Source organism: Molossus molossus, unplaced genomic scaffold, assembly GCF_014108415.1.
Source record: "Molossus molossus isolate mMolMol1 unplaced genomic scaffold, mMolMol1.p scaffold_m16_p_18, whole genome shotgun sequence".
Taxonomy (NCBI): domain Eukaryota; kingdom Metazoa; phylum Chordata; class Mammalia; order Chiroptera; family Molossidae; genus Molossus; species Molossus molossus.
The window spans coordinates 31,348,582-31,364,391 of record NW_023425353.1 but is presented as its reverse complement, the minus strand read 5'-3'; the positions used below and the strand labels follow the sequence as shown (position 1 = coordinate 31,364,391).

The 15,810-nt window shown below is 45.3% G+C and overlaps 1 protein-coding gene across 4 annotated transcripts in view; it reads right to left on the bottom strand.

Moving 5' to 3' along the window:
- The window catches only part of NMNAT3 (nicotinamide nucleotide adenylyltransferase 3), a 95,026-nt gene that overhangs the window by 61,055 nt on the left and 18,161 nt on the right, over positions 1-15,810 (bottom strand). Inside the window, exon 1 of one of the 4 annotated variants that reach the window (XM_036266360.1) lies at positions 10,252-10,328. The exons of 2 other annotated variants lie outside the window; for them this stretch is intronic. The gene's annotated coding sequence lies outside the window, so the exon portion shown is untranslated. Of the gene's footprint in view, positions 1-10,251; positions 10,329-15,810 lie in introns of those variants that run through there. One more of the 4 variants, XM_036266358.1, reaches the window with a different exon arrangement.

Genomic DNA, 15,810 nt, shown 5'->3' with positions numbered 1-15,810 from the left:
CCCCAAAGCTCATGCACAGGCTAACATTTCTCACGTACGCAGGACACAGGCACTCAGTGAAGGGCAAGGGGCACTTCTGGCCTTGAACTGAGGTTGCCTGTGCCTGCACGTGGGCACCTCTGTAATGGAACAAGCTTGGCATTTATAAGTTCTATGACCTTGCACAAGCCCTCCAGTCCTCTATAGAATGCTCATCCATGGGGGTGCCCTGAAGATAACCTAAAGAGACACATTTGGACTATCCCTTCTTTAAGAGGAAGAGGAAGCTTTTCATCACAGAGTTAGGAAATAGGACTCAATGCTGGCACATGTGCAAAGATACCACTGTCCCTGACAGAGTCTACCCGTTCCTGTAAGAGCAGGTCAGATGAAGCCATTACTGGTCTGAGGGCATCCAGCCCTGCACAGTACAGAATCAGGGATGTAATGGAGCCAGCGTTCCAGCTCATGTAGGCCTGGCTGGGCAGCCCCAGAAGCCCAGAATATCTACGAGCAGGCCTCATACACAACACTCCAGCTGACCTGCACCCGGCCCCCTCCCACAAAATCAGGACTCTCTTTACTATGCATGAGTTTAAAAACCAGCCAGGAAGTTAATTGCTTCTGTGATTTCTGAAGAACTAATGTATTTACCTGTATACTTTGGCTGATGGCTTTTTTTATAGGCCATTTAAATTAAAAAAAATCCTCACCTAAGGATATGTTTTTATTGACTTGAGAGAGAGAAGGAGGGAGGGAGGGAGGGAAGAAGGAAGAAAGGAAGGGAGGGAGGGAGGGAGGAAGGAAGGGGGGAGAGAGAGAGAGGGAGAGAGAGAGAGAGAGAGACAGAGAGAGAGACAGAGAGACAGAGAGACAGAGACATTGATATGAGAGAGAAACATACTGTATTTGCCCTGACCAGGGATCAAACCTACAACCTGGGCATGTGCCCTGACCAGAAGTTGAACCTGACACTCCTTGGGTGCAGGGGACAACACTCCAACCAACCAAGCCATCTGGCCAGGGCTACAGCCACTTTAATACATGGTGATCTGTGGGTGTGCATGCCACATGCCACAAGCAAAGGGCTCCTGGGGGCTGGAGCAGAGAGGTTGCCCAGAGGCTCAGGCAGGGAGGGTCCTGGCTCCAGGGGAACAGGCAGATCCTAGGGCCTCGACGCCAGTGAGCAGAGCTAGAATCCAGTCAGGCCAAGGGAACTAAAGAAACATCTCATGCCCAGAGGTTGGGGTAAATCCAGATGCAGATCCCTGGAGGTATCAGCTCCAAACTGAAGACAGAGAAGCTCCATCCCACAGGCCTCTAGCTCATGTGAATTCTCTCTCTTGCATGTGCTGGCCTCACTTAAATCAATAAAATAAAAATTTAAGTGTAAAAAAAAATGCAGCCAAAATGAAATTATTTAAGCTCACTGTCTTTCCCAAGCGATGTTCCAGAGAGAGTGAGATGTGGCAGAGAATCTGCTGGTCCTTCCTGGGGCACAGCGGTTCCTCCTTTTCCTTGCTAACAGACCCAGATTTTGTCCGGCTTCAGACAAGGGTGCAGATCCACATAGGAACCATAGCAGCACACCCACCATGGAGTCAATCCCCTTTGCTGTGATTGGTCAGGGGTGGGCATGTGATACAATCCTAGCCAATGAGATGTAAGAGAACGTGCCTGGAGGCCTCTGGGAAAGATTCCCCTCCTGATGAAAGAACAATGAGAAGGCCCCCTTTCTGCCCCTTCCTGCCTGGACACTGTGATGTATGGGTGTGACACTCTGGCCTGCTGAGCCCTTCTGTCTCCACGAAGTGAGGGTCTAAAAATTGCAGAGATGAAGGGCAACCCAAAGACTTGGTCTCCTTAAGTCACTGCATTAGCCTAGTACTACCTCTCTCTAGACTTTATTTCATGAGCAGCTAAAATGCCTTTATTGCTGCAGCTACTGCTGGGCAGGTATTCTGTTACCTGTGGCCCAAAGCATCCACACAGATATACCTCAGGAGGCCGTGGTTCTTGCCTTCGCCCGACAGTGTGTGCTTGTCCCTGGGCTAAGTGTGAGACCAGTGTGTAAAGGCAGGTACTTTCTGCATAAGGTGGGTCAAGCCCAGACAGCTGCTTCATCTGGGCTGTAGCTGAAGAGGGACTGTGCCTGTGCCTGAGGAAGTCCTGCTGTGTGCGACCTAGGTAGGCTTGGTATGTTGAACCCCAGTGTGGAACTGTACTGTGACTTTTGTAGGACTGGAGTACTGGGAGTATTCTGGACAAAATGATTATTTTTTTTGACACTGTGAGCTCAGAACCCAATCTCAGGGAAAGCTGCCTTCTGAGCCTCTTCACAGACCCCTCTCAACTGCATTCACTGTCCCCTCGGGCACCGCAGGGACTTTCCGAGGGCAGCTCTGTGTTTGGTGGGCCTGTCTTCACACCCTGTGCTCCCCAGGAGGACATCCTCGGCACGCTAGTTCACCACAGGCAGGGACAGCTGTGCCTTTCCTGCTTCAGTGCTGACCACTTGCCTGTCTGTGTCTATGGCCCAACACAGCCTGGTGACAAGGAAGCCTTAACACACCGGCACAGCCATCCACGGGGCCTTGCCCCTGCGGGTCCCTCTGCTTAGCATGCCCTTTCTACCCACTTCTACCGATTCGACTTTGTTTCCCTGGCACTCAGCACATACTAGGCCAACATAAAAGGCCTTACCAACAACAAAAACAAATAACTTGATTAAAAAACAGACAAAGGACTTGAATAAACATTTCTCTCAAGAAGATATAAAAATGGCCTAAGTACATGAAAAGCTGCTTAACATCACTAGTCATTAGGGAAATGCAAATCAAAATGACAATGAGATGTCACCTCATACCCATTAGGATGGCTAATATAAAAATAAAGAAAACAACAAATATTAGAAAAGGATGTGGAGAAATTAAAGCACTTGTGCACTGTTGGTGGGAATGTAAAATGGTACAGCAGCTATGAAAAACATTATGGCAGTTCCTAAAAAAATTAAAAATAGAATTATCATATGACCTACCAATTTTACTTATGGGTATAAGCCTAAAAGTATTGAAGGCAGGGTCTTAAAGAGATATTTGTATACCCATGTTCATAGTAGCATAATTCACAATAGCTAAAATGTAGAAGCAACCCAAGTGTCCACTGATAGATGAATAGATAAGCGAAATATGGTATATACATACAATGGACTATTATTCAGCCCTGACAAGGAAAGATATTCTGATATATACTACAACATGGATGAACCTTGAGGACATTATGCTAAGTGAAATAAGCCAGTCAGAAAAAGGCAAATACTGTATTATTCCACTAATATAAGGCACCAAAACAATCAAATTCATAGACACAGGAAGTTAAACAGTGGCTGCCAGGGGCTGGATGGAGGAGGGAATGGGGAGGGGTTGTATAGTGGGTCTAGTTTCGGTGTTGCCAGATGAAAGAGTTTTGGAGATGGTTGTGTAACAATGTGAATGTACTTAACACTACTGACCTGTATACTAAAAAATGGTTAAGAGAGTACATTTTGTTATGTGTATTTCACCACAAGTAAAATTTTAAAATAAAAGGTCTCCTTTGGTAAGCCTTCTCTGATGGTAGGCTCCAACTATACTATACTGCTCATCAACCTCTGTCTTGAGTCCTTGGTTTCTGTTCTTTCGGGATTATTTTGAGACCCACCCAGTTGTCTAAACTAAGAGAATCACAGAGAAATAGAGCCCTGATTGAACTGCTCTTAAAGTCAATCCTACCTAGAGAATTTCAATGACCATGATCCAATAAATCTCCTTTGTAATATTAAGCTAGTTTGAGTTGGCATCCTGTTACAACCAAAATCAACCTAATTGATAATGCACTTGATCTAAAATACTAGAACACTAAGAATAAAGAAAAGATGCTAAAGACTTCTAGGGAAAAAGAAAGTTCATAGACAAAGGAATAAAAATGAGACTAGCATCTGACCTCTCATTTACACAAGATGCAAGAGAAAATGAGCAATGCCTGCACACTTCAAAGAGATGACTATGAATCTCGAATTCTCTAGCTAGCTAGACTATCATTTAAGTATGGAGTAGAATATATTTTTAGATATAAATGGACCAAAGTTTACCTCTCAGGCACTCTTTCTTAAAAAGTGGTTTGAGGATGTATTCCAGCAAAATGAGGAAGAAAAACCAATAAAGTAGAAGGTAAGGGATACAACCTAGGATGAGAGTTGTACAGGCTGCAGAGCAACATCCCAGGGCAGAACAGGAAAAGGTGGGCCTTTAAGAAAAAGGTGAATGCTGAGAGGTTGGATAAACTGAAGTTCTAGTGAAAACGTCTCTTTCAACTATTTTATATGTATGTAAATTAAAATGTGACTTAATTTAAACCCTTGATGGAATGTGAGAAAAGAAAATTCATTTTGACCTTGATATTAGGAATTTCCCTTTGAGTGGTCCAGGGCTAGTTGACCCTGGAGTGAACATGTATGTGATCAAAATGATTTAAATGCTATTTAATGATGTTCATTTTTTACAGTCAATCTAGTAAAAGGCATAGAATGTTTAACTGTGAAGAGAGAATAAAAAAACCAGTAATGGTAATTTAAGAATATAGCTACCAGTAAAGAAGTAGTTGGAGAAAGAATGATGGGAAGAAGGGGAGAGGCATCAATATTTTTCTCTTACCTCATGAAAAGTCTAGATGCTGATTACAGGTTATGAACAAGAAAGAAATTTGGTTGTAACACATATGGGGAAAATAGTACAATAAAGGTGGGGCATTAACTCTTCTCACATAAAGTGATGCTGGAAGGTAGGCAGTTCAGGGGTAGTGCAGCAGCTCTGATATCAATACCAAAGGAACCCTCTAGATTTCTCTGTTATTCTTAGAACATGCCCTTCACCTATCCTCAAGGTTGTCTCATGTTCACAATCACATGATGGCTGCTGCAGCTCCAGCCATTGTATCTGTGTTCTAGGTAAGAATGAGCAAGAGGGGAGAAGGGCAAGAGAGTCCTTCTTGCCGAATCAGCCCCTTTATCAAATGGAGCTTTCCTGAAGCCCCACCCAACAACTTCTGCTTACATCTCACTGGCCAGAACACAATGACATAATCATCTCTCTCACAAGGAAAACTAAGTGTAGTTTTTTAGATGACAGATAGCTGCTTTCAATAAACATGGGTTTGTTTGTAAGAAAGAAGGGGTGGATATTGAGTAAGCAATTCATCACATGTGATTTCAAGAGACAGAAGTTTATTACTTAAAGTAACAAGGTAACCAATAAAAGAATAAAAAATAATAGAATCACCAAAAATGAGAGGAAGGAGGAAGGGTAGAGTACAGAGTATAAACGAGTTAAATCAATGTATCATAATAGGACTCAATGGCTATCTTATCAGGATACAGTCTAGAGTTGTGCATTTAACTTCCAAAATAATAAGACTAAGGAGGCCACTTGTGGGAGGTAGGCAAGGGGAAAGGGATGGAGTTGTAACTTTTTATTAGAAGCCCGTCTGAATTAGTTGAATTTTTAAAAACCTTGCGCATCCATTATTTTATTATTATTTTTATCCTCACCTGAGGACATTTCTTCATTTTTTGTTCAGATAGAGTGGGAGGGAGAGAGAGGGAGAGAGAGAGAGAAACATCGACATGAAAGGGACACATTGAGTGGCTGCCACCCGCACAACCAACCAGGGCCGGGGACAAACTGCAACCGAGGTACGTGCCCTTAGCGTGAACCAAACCCAGGTTTCTCCAGACCGCAGGCCGACGCTCTAACCGCTGAGCCAAACCGGCCAGGGCATTATTTTGATTACATAAATAAGAGTGTTTAGTCTATTATAGAGGGAAGCGAAGCGTCATTCTATTTCATTTACCCTTGGCAACCTGGTTAAGTGTTGGGGATGTTTTTAACCCCCCTCACTAGCTCAGAAAGTGACAAAACTAGCCCTAGTCAGGGCTTTCTTTATTTTGCTTCTTTTAACTGACTTGTTATTTTTCTTTACCTTTAGCCATTCACATTCAAGACCCTTTATGAGAAGAGAGAGGGGCATCACTTCTGTTTCTGGTGGGGCAGGTCCTGTGCCCCACACTCTGTCTGAAATGAGGAGCCAACATCGCCTGTATTCATTGCCTCCGCTACTCCCGGCTGCCTTCTGTGCGGGAGAGTGTGTTCTCTACCTGCCTAGTATGCACTCTCAAATCGCTGTCCTAATGTCTCTATAATATGTTAACAGGCAGTGGCCAAAGGGAGTTTTGCTGAAATAGCCAGTAGTTTGGGCCATTTTGGACTAAATCCTAGAATACACACAATAATGCTGAGTGATGCAGTTTAATTTATGAGCATGCAGGTCTGCTGTGAAATTGGGAAATGGAAGTAGAAGACATTAGCATTCACATGGCAAGGGCAGGGCGAAGTCCAAAGATTTAATACGCGTTTCACAGGGAGGACTGGAGAGTGCAAAGGAGCAGACACTCCGTCAGTGAAATGTGTGCTCACGAACCTCATTCTTCTATTTTGATGTCGCCAACCACCTGAGAAGTAGGCGTGTGCTTTTCCTGGCCTTATGCCCTTAATGTTTATCAACACCTCCATTGCTTTTAACAGTAGAACTGCTGTATCCACATCTAAAATGGATTTTGTGGTTTAATCTTCAGGAGGAAAGGTAGGACAGATGGCTTCTCAACTTCCTTCTAGCTAGGGCATGCAAACTACTATACAGATAAATATTTCCAAGTTAAAAAGGGAAGACAGGCATGTTTGTAATTTAACTCCGAGCATTTGTACATGTGGTTCATGACACGTATTTATCTCATAGTAGTTGTATATGTGGTTCATGCCATGTAGAAGCTTGTCAGCCAGAGATTTTCTGTCCGACCTTGATTTTCTAGACCATTTTTAATGCACAAAGTAAAATAGCATCTATTTCTGCCTTCCTTATGAATGAAAATACATTCTTCCAAAGAGTTCAAAGAAAATATTAAGTGTGCCCCAGCAGTAAGTTAAAGTATATTGGAAAAGAGGTTGGAAAATTCCATTTAAGCCAGCTGATTAATGTTCCCCAAAGATATCAGGTTCTAATTCCTGGAACCTGCAGATGTTACCTTATTTGGAAAAAGGATCTTTTGCAGATGTAATTCAGTAAAGACTCTTGAGATGAGGAGATTATCCTGGATTACCAAGAAGGCCCTAAAAGCAATCAAATGTATCCTTACAGAGGGAGGAAGAGGAAGATTGTACACACACACACACACACACACACACACACACACAGGCTATGCAACAGTGGAACAGAGAGAAATTGGGAAATGCAGTCCTTGAAGATTGGAGTGATGCAGCCACAAACCAAGGAATGCTAGCAGCCACCAGAAGCTGGAGGAGGCAAGGACCAAATCCTTCCCAGAGCCTCCGAATGGACTGCAACCCTGTGGACACCTTGATTTTGGCTCAGTGAGACTCATTTCAGGCTTTTGGCCTCCAGAACTCTGAGGGAATACATTTCTGTTGTTTTAAATGACCACCAAGTTTGTCGTCATTTGTTACAATAGTCCTAGGACACTAATAAACCCATAGAGATACTGGAGGGGAGGGTTTCCGTTTGTACAAAAACCATCCCTAACACTCTAGAAATCTTTTGATGGTATTCAGCAGAATTCAACTTTCTGCCTCCAGCCAGTGCGACGTGAGAAGGCTGACTGCAGGACAGTCAGGCCCATGATGCACAGGTTAAGAAAACAGGCTGCCACACTCCTGGGTCCTTGGGAACAGCTCTGAGCAGCGTCCCCTCCTGAAGCAGGGGGCTGAGCGATGAAGAAAATAGGCTAGTTCTTAAAGCAAACATCCGAATTAATAAGAAACTTTGCATAAATTAACCTCATAGCTCAGATAGGGCTGCACAGGTTTGGGAGAGCACTTATTTAAACAAATGCTGTGTAATTATTAATAAACATGGTCAGATGCCTGCATGGATATGGTACGAGGCTGTTCTCAGAGAGTTGATCTGTAAATGGTGAAAAATTTAGAGACCCAAATGTCTAGTACTGACAGGGGAATGATTAAATCCTATATAATACTATGCAGCTATTAAAAAGTAATGTATTACTACATGTACTGACATCAGAGTTTATTAATGAGTAAATGTTGGGTTAAGAAAAGCAAGTCACAGCCTGGCCAGTGTGGCTCAGTGGTTGAGCACTGACCCATACACCAAGAGGTCGCTAGTTTGATTCCCGATCAGGGTACATGCCCAGGTTGTGGGCCCAATCCCCAGCGGGGGGCATGTAGGAGGTGGTCAATGTTCTCTCTCATAGATGTTTCTATCTCTTTCTCCTTCTCCCTTCCTCTCTCTAAAATCAATAAAGGAAAAAAAATTAAAAAAGAAAAGCAAGTTGCAAACAGTATTATGGTATTATCGCATTTTGGCTATGTTGTCCTATACAGAAACAGCATATAATATATGCACCTATACATGTGCATAAATCTATTGGATGGGTGCACATCAAACAGTAAGTCATGACCTCTAAAGAAAGGGAAGGGCTGTTGGGAGCAGCAGGAGAAGGGACAGACTTGGACTTTTTACTTTATCCAAATATGCTTTTTCCCTAAGCGTGGACTCTTTATAAAGTTTTAAGACAGAAAAGATGAACATGCCACAAAAACACTCTGTGAGAACCCTGTCTAGTGACGTGTCTGGTAAACAGAAGAGACCCCCAGTAACTGCCTGACCAAGACTGTGCAGCAGGGGTCTTCAGAAAGTAGCTGTGGCCCCCCGCGCTCGCCTGTGAGCTGATGTCGCAGAGCTGCAGGCAAAAACCTTTGGCTTTTACACCAAGCTCACTAATGGTGCTGCCATTGTTTTTGTTTTTTTTTTTTGAAAAAAGAAAACAAGAAAGCAGCCAGCAGACCAAAGTTCCAAGCAAGTGTGTCTTGTGTTTCTCACAGGAGCGGGGCACCAATTCGGTGGTTTATAGCAAAGCCAAGAGGAATCTGTCTTTTGAACGCTTTCTCCTGAGAAATTCTCCATGAGGATGTTTGCAAAGGTTGTCTTACTCCCTGGAAGGTGTTTTTCTCACCCGATGAGCAGACAGTTCCTGTGCCCATGACTGAACAGAGCCCTCCGTGTGTTAGTGAGTCACCCAGCAGGATGGGGGGGCCCCAGGCCTTGGAAAAGGACCCTTCTCATCTCCTTCCTTGGAGCACATCCTGAGTACCCCTCAGCTATGCTCCAGCACATAAGAAAGCAGAGCTCTGGGGTACAAAGAGCCCCCTACCCCGCCCCGTTACTTGCCAGTGGAAATGCTGTTTTGGATTCATGTACAGTCAGGCTGATCAACTGTATACCAAAAGGTGTTATTACAGCTAGGGGGAATATGCACAACCTCACACTGTTCAGTTCGGAGACACTGAAAGATGAATGGGAGTGTGTCTCGGGGCCTGAAAGCAGAGATGAGATTTCTGGACAAAAAGCTGCGAGCACAGTTTTTTTTTGGTTGAAGGCGGGGTGCGCGTCACTTCCATCTCAGGCACATGCTACATGAATGCATTGCTCTGAAGGTGACAGGTCTCTACAAACACTTCTTAAGTGATGGCTCTTAGTGAAATTGCTGCTTTTTGTGGAATGAAAGGAACCACCAGTCCTCTCTCCCCCCTATGTAATCTGAAGTGCTTGTGTTTTAAAGTATGTTTCTCCAAGATTTGCTGCAAATCTTTAAAAGTCATGACATTTTAGGATTCCTTATTACAAATTTCAGGAAAGACTTTCATCTCCTGTATTTTAAAGAAATTGTCACAAAAACAAAGGTTGGGAGCCGGATTTTTCCCTAAGCCGAGGGCTGGATCTGGAAGGCGTATGCTCAATCAGGGTATCGGACTCTGTTGGAATGTTCACATCTGGTCCAAACCTCCCACTTCACAGTTGAGGAAACAGAACCAGAGAGGTGACGTTGCTTATCCAAGGCACACAGGAAGGTACAGCCAGAATCGAAGCGCAGGCTGAGACTTCCATCACACTGTGACGCCGCCTTATACACCGAGCTCTGTGGTTCTGGAGATTTAAAACTTTTATCCAAGGAACACTTCACGACACACAACCCTTGTCCTCGGGCCTAACGAGACTGGCACCCTGGGACAAGTGCAGAAGGCCCCTTCCGTGCAGGGAATACATTCGGAGAAACAAGGTTAGAAAGGACCCGGAGTGATCCTCTGCTCCGCCCTTTCCGGGAGGCAGAAGCCAGTGCATCAGGCCAGGGTGGAAGTTACTTACTTCTCAAACCCTTCAGACAAGGTTTCCTAACTTCAGTTACAAAAAGGAATATCTCATTTCTTCTCAACAATAGGATCCGAGAAATAAGCATAAAACACCACTGCATGGTCTTTTACCTAAAAACATAAAAATTTCCTCATCACAATACTTCAGAAGTTATTACTTAAAATCACCTCTTAATTTAGTCCAACATGGATATTTCTACTTGAAAAGGAAAACATTTTGGAAAATAAGAGTATGGAGTTGTCATGAAACCTTAACTATGATTTTTGTAAGAATCTCTTAAGAGTGTAGGAGACTCATTTGGGCCGGTTTGGATGAAGATTTGATAGAAATGATCCTATGTCGAGACCTGCAGAACATAAAACATTTGTAACGTGAAAACTCTTGAGTTAGAAATTATACAGTGGCGCCTGCTGTCAGGTTTTCATCTCTAAGTTGTATAAAAAGTCCCATTTTTTTTTTTTTTTTGCAAAGCAGGTTTTGTAGTAGGTCTTGGCTGGAGCAGGTACATTTCCAACTAATCTGAAGGGGATAATAAAAAACAAAATAGATTAAAAACTCCACCAACGATTCCACACCTTCACGCCGAAGGACTCAAAGGCCAGAGGCTGCTCTGAGAGGAGGAGCCTGACATTCAGGGTATTAAGTGAGGGAAAGCGAACAACGTGTGACCCTTTGTCTGAAGATGATGTTGCTGACCCCCTGTCAATGGCCTGAACTGCTTTTCCATCTCTGATGAGGTGAAAGGCTTCTGAGAATCAAGGGGTGCATCCCAGAGGCAGCTGCTGGAGTTGGGGTGGTCCAAGTCTGTGGCACAGTGCAGGCTGCCCATGTAGGGGGCTGGCAGGTCTGAGGACAGAGTGAACACCAAGGTCTTGGCCTCAGGGTCCTGGGCAAGGGTGCAAAATGGCCCCTTTGATTTTGACCTCCACCCAACGATCCATCTAATGGTCTGTCAGAGCTTCTATAGCCATGGTTCAGCTCTCCTGTTCCAGCCATTTCTCCTATGCTCTTCCAAGCAAGGGTTTCTCTGAATGCCCTCCACCACCTTCCGCAGGTGTTCAGGAAGCATCCATGCACTGACTGGTGGCATATCTGGGGCCCAATCCTTGATCTGAGTCCAGCTCTCATCTTCAGGCCTGAAAGGAAAAGGTCTACCTGGGTCCTCACCCAGAACCCAGAAAGCCCAGGCTGGAGGTGATGCTGGGAGGGCACTGTGCCTGGGGAGGACTCTTGCACCTTGGGGCCTGCCCTGAGCCAGCTGGTGCCCAGGCCAGGTGTGGGGTCCCAGAGGAGGTTCAGCAGCATCTCATCCTGGAGGCAGCCCATGGCTGGTGGGAGAGCTATATAAGTGAATCGCATAATCTGATTAAGTGTGGGCACCCATAAAATGCTTAGTGCCCAGAAATGATCATACATGGCTCCAAGTGCATGAGGCAAGGAGAAGCTATAGAGTTAGCATCTAAGAAGGATAGTATCATTACTAACCATTTATGGGGCGCTGCTGCTATTTCGTATTATTTTAATTAGATGCCATTATTCCCCTTTTGCAGATGAAGACACTGGGGCTGAGAGAAGTGAACTAATTTGTTTAAGGTTACATAGGAGTGAGCTAGGATTTGACTCCTAAGACCTGGGCATGAACAAGGTGACAGCAGCACTTCTTAGTTCTACATGGGCCTGTGAGCACGTGCTTGGGGACTTCACAGCCTGGCTTCCCAGGCCCCCAGTAGCATACTCTTCGAGCAGAACTGCAAAATTCTCGAAACTAAATTAAATTCACTTTAATTTTAAGAGCAAAACAAACAGATGCCCTGTAGCTTCTTTCCCTAGGAGAGGGGATGGAGATCCAATAACTGCCCTCGCTTCCTTCCCCTGAGAGGGGCGGGGATCCCTGCAGAAACAAATGCGGCTCTGTGCTCAGACAGCAAACAGCTTTGGCTGAAACTAGAAGTCAAAAAGCAAATGCAAAAAAGAAAAGAAAAGAAAAACCTGAGCTTGACGTGCTTAACCAGGGAGATGCACATTTACTCAAGAAAGGATTTTTAAAAATTCCAATCAAAATGGGTTTCATGATAAGCATCTTACGCCCATTTTATTGAAACAGATTTAAAATGTTAAGGGAACAAATGGATACAGGGAGAAAAAAATGCCAGACATTCCAGCTTAAGGGATCAGTGCTTCATAAATGTCACCTTATTGTGTCATTTTCTGTGTCTACTTCATTTTATAAATATACTTATGCTTAGATTAAAAGGTTCCTAAGAGGTCATTCTGCAAATAAAATGAGACGCAAAGATTTTTTTTTAACAAAATCCAATGCAAAAAACCCTACAATGTGTCATCAAATAATGCCAAAGGTAAGTGATACTGTTATAATCCTCATAATTAAAAAAAAAAAGCTATAAAATGCTTTTTGAGTTGAAGCTATTTTCTGAGCAATCAAACACATCATTTACCAGTAGTTTCTCAGTTATTATTTTCCTAAATTAGAATCCTGTGTGCAGTAAAAAAGGCTGCATTTAAGACCCCAAAACCTTTTTCCTTCCGTGTCCACACCTCTGAGAGTCTTTTTCAGCAGGACTTCTCCCTCCACCCCCTTCCTTGACTCTACTTCCTGAGGTAAGTTCCTGGCCTCTGTCCTGGACCTAGCACACTGGCGCCAACATGCTTACCCTTAGCATTCCTGGCCTGCAGGAGGTGCTTAATAATTGCTTGCTAAATAAGTGATGCAGGCATCTGGCCAGGAGCCACTAGCTTGCTTCCTTTCCTTGGGGTTCTTTTCTCCACCTGGAATGCCCCATTCCCCCAGTTTATCCATCCCACCTGCTCCAATTTTCTATAAAGCAGCAGTACCACCATCCAGTCAGTTAAGAGTGATTCTAACCCCCTCTCTTTTCCTCCTACTCCACCATCCTCTCAATTCCTCCATCACTGAATCCTGTACACTGCACTTCCTAGTCTCTCCCTGACCTCCCTTCCTCTCCATCCCCTCTGTAACACTGACCACCTGGCTTTCCTCGCATCTATGGGGCTACCACATGGCCCATCCTGCTCCCCACTCTCCTGTCTAGCCTCTCCTGAACTCGTTCCTCCCCTACTCCCCTCTGTCCTTGGGCTGGAGCCCAACTTGCTGACAAGGCAGGCAGGTGGTCTGTGATATAGTTTTTGCTGGTTCCATAAGTCTCAGCTCTTAGTAGTCAGTCCCTGGCCCCATCCGTTTAGTCATTTGGTACCCAGTAGCCAAAGAAGCCCTCTTACCCGCCCTTGGCTAGCTGGTAAAGCAGACACAGATGGTTAAATCAGAAGATTGCTTAAAAAAGTGTAAGTGCATTCTAACTTTAAACTGAACCTACACAAGCAGGTGGTCTGACGCAGGGCCAAGGCTTTGTTTTCGGAGCAGGGGTTGGAGCACAAATCCCATGCGTCAGCAACCCTCCCTATTCCAGTTCCTGCGGTGGAGGGCGGACCTGGAGCGCACAGGAAGCAACGCGAGGGCAGCATCTGTCTCGACGGTCCGATTCCCCTGCCTCTGCCACCGTTAAGCTTTCGTAGCCTGGTTCCCTCACCAGCACTGATTGGGGCGGCGCTCTCCCGTTTCTAGTCTTTTTAGAGCATTCACTCATTCCTCAAAAACCCTCCTTTCCCTTTATACTCACAATCCACCTGTGTATGGGCTATTTAATCAAGTTATGTGGTTTATTAACAAGTACAACTGGCACCAAACTGAGTATAGGTGTTGAACACGGGAGGTGGGGGCAGGAGAATCGGGCAGGGAGCTCAGGCCCGGCCTGGGGGAGGGGAACGGCAGGCGGACAGGCCTGCATACGGCTGGACTGTGTGTGGCCCGTCTCCCCGACTATTTCATGGGCTCTGGACCAGAGTCTGGCTCGGTTCACTGCCTTTATGATCTCTGTGTCTAGCATAGGGCTGGAGTGTGATCTGGGTTTAAGAAATGCTGGCTCGACGGAGAAGAAAGCCTCCCCACAGACTAGCCCTACCCGCGTTCCAGCTACTCCTTTAGCAAATCCAGCTCCGGTGATACCCCTTTCCGCCCTGCTTGGAGTCCTTCATGGCCTAGTCACATAGCTGGCAACACGTTCTAACTCAGACCCAGGGCACGACAGCAATTTAGAGCCAGATGCAAGAGACCAGATACTCTAGTCCACCCTCGTGGTTCACAGGTCAGGAAGATGGAGACAAGATAAGCGATCTGGTCAGGGGCACGCAGCACCTTGTGACCAGAGCTTTCCCTCCCGCCTCCTAGCTCAGACTCCTTTCCTCTCTTGTCCCTGGGTCAGGGACCTCCATCACAGTCCAGTGATGGCACAGCCCCAGGCTAAGGATGCTCTGGAACATCCCCACTCTGTGTGAGTGTCTCACAGGTGAGACCTTTTGGTGGGAATCCTACCTTCCTTCCCCCATGGCCTGGGGCATGAGAAGTACCCGATTAGCTGATAAGGGAGCCTTCAGCAAGTTAACCTGCAGCCAAAAATAAAGTCAACTTCAAACAAGGGGGATGCTTTAAATGTAAACGTTGCATCCCTACTGACTCATGAGAAACCCAGTGACTGGCAGGCAGACGTGCCCACTCACTGGCCACTGGGTTACAGACTGAAGGAATAAATAGACATAAACTTGCTTGCTGGGCTCACCAACACTTCATTAATAATACTGACCTCCTTTTAATGGGAAAAGCCTTTGTGTGCCCTTCAATGCTTCCGATAATATTACAAAAATAAGATGCAAAGCAGTAAAGCCATTGTTGCCCTGGTTATGGTCCAGAGGCATGCAGAATTCAAAACAGAAGCAAAACCATGAAGTCTCAGGCCTATTTTGCTTTTGACTTGAGAACTGGCAGGCCCGCCTCATGAGCCATCCTTTAGCACATCACAAAAGTGAACATGGACACAGAGGATCCAAAGAGTCCAGTTGGCGGGGGAATGTATTATGGGATTTATTTGATCAATGACTGTGATAATTGTGCTTTTTAAAAGACAAACTTTAAAACTGTTTCAAATTCCTTCACTGCCATTGATAATCTCTTCATTCAACAAACATCCATCAGCGCCTACTAAGTGTCCGGAGTTGTAGGCCAGGAGCCAGAGACGGAAGTGTCAGCCGCTTTCCCTCCCGGAGGGCTCACCCATCTGCGCTGGTGGGAAGCAGATGGGCTGAACGATGTTCACAATGCAGTGTCCTAGGAACTGGCATAAATGGAAACAGAGGGAGCCTGAGGACCTGGAGGAGGGCCCCCAGCCCAGCCAGGCTGAGGGAGGGGTACCAAAGGGGTATGGAAGGGTTCCAGGAGGAAGTAACAGAAGTCTTGGGTTTTGAAGGATGAATAGGAATTAGGCAGGTGGATGAGTTGGGAAGAGAAAACAGCGTTTGAAAAGCCTGGGAATGTGGAAGGCTAGGTGAATATTGGGGCTACAAGAGGGTCAACAGAATAGCCAAGGTTGTGGAGGGGATGACAAGGTTTTTCAGGGCCAGATTGCCAAGGGCCTTGTGTTCTCTGTTAAGATTGAGCTTGATCTTGATGGTGGTGGCTGGTGA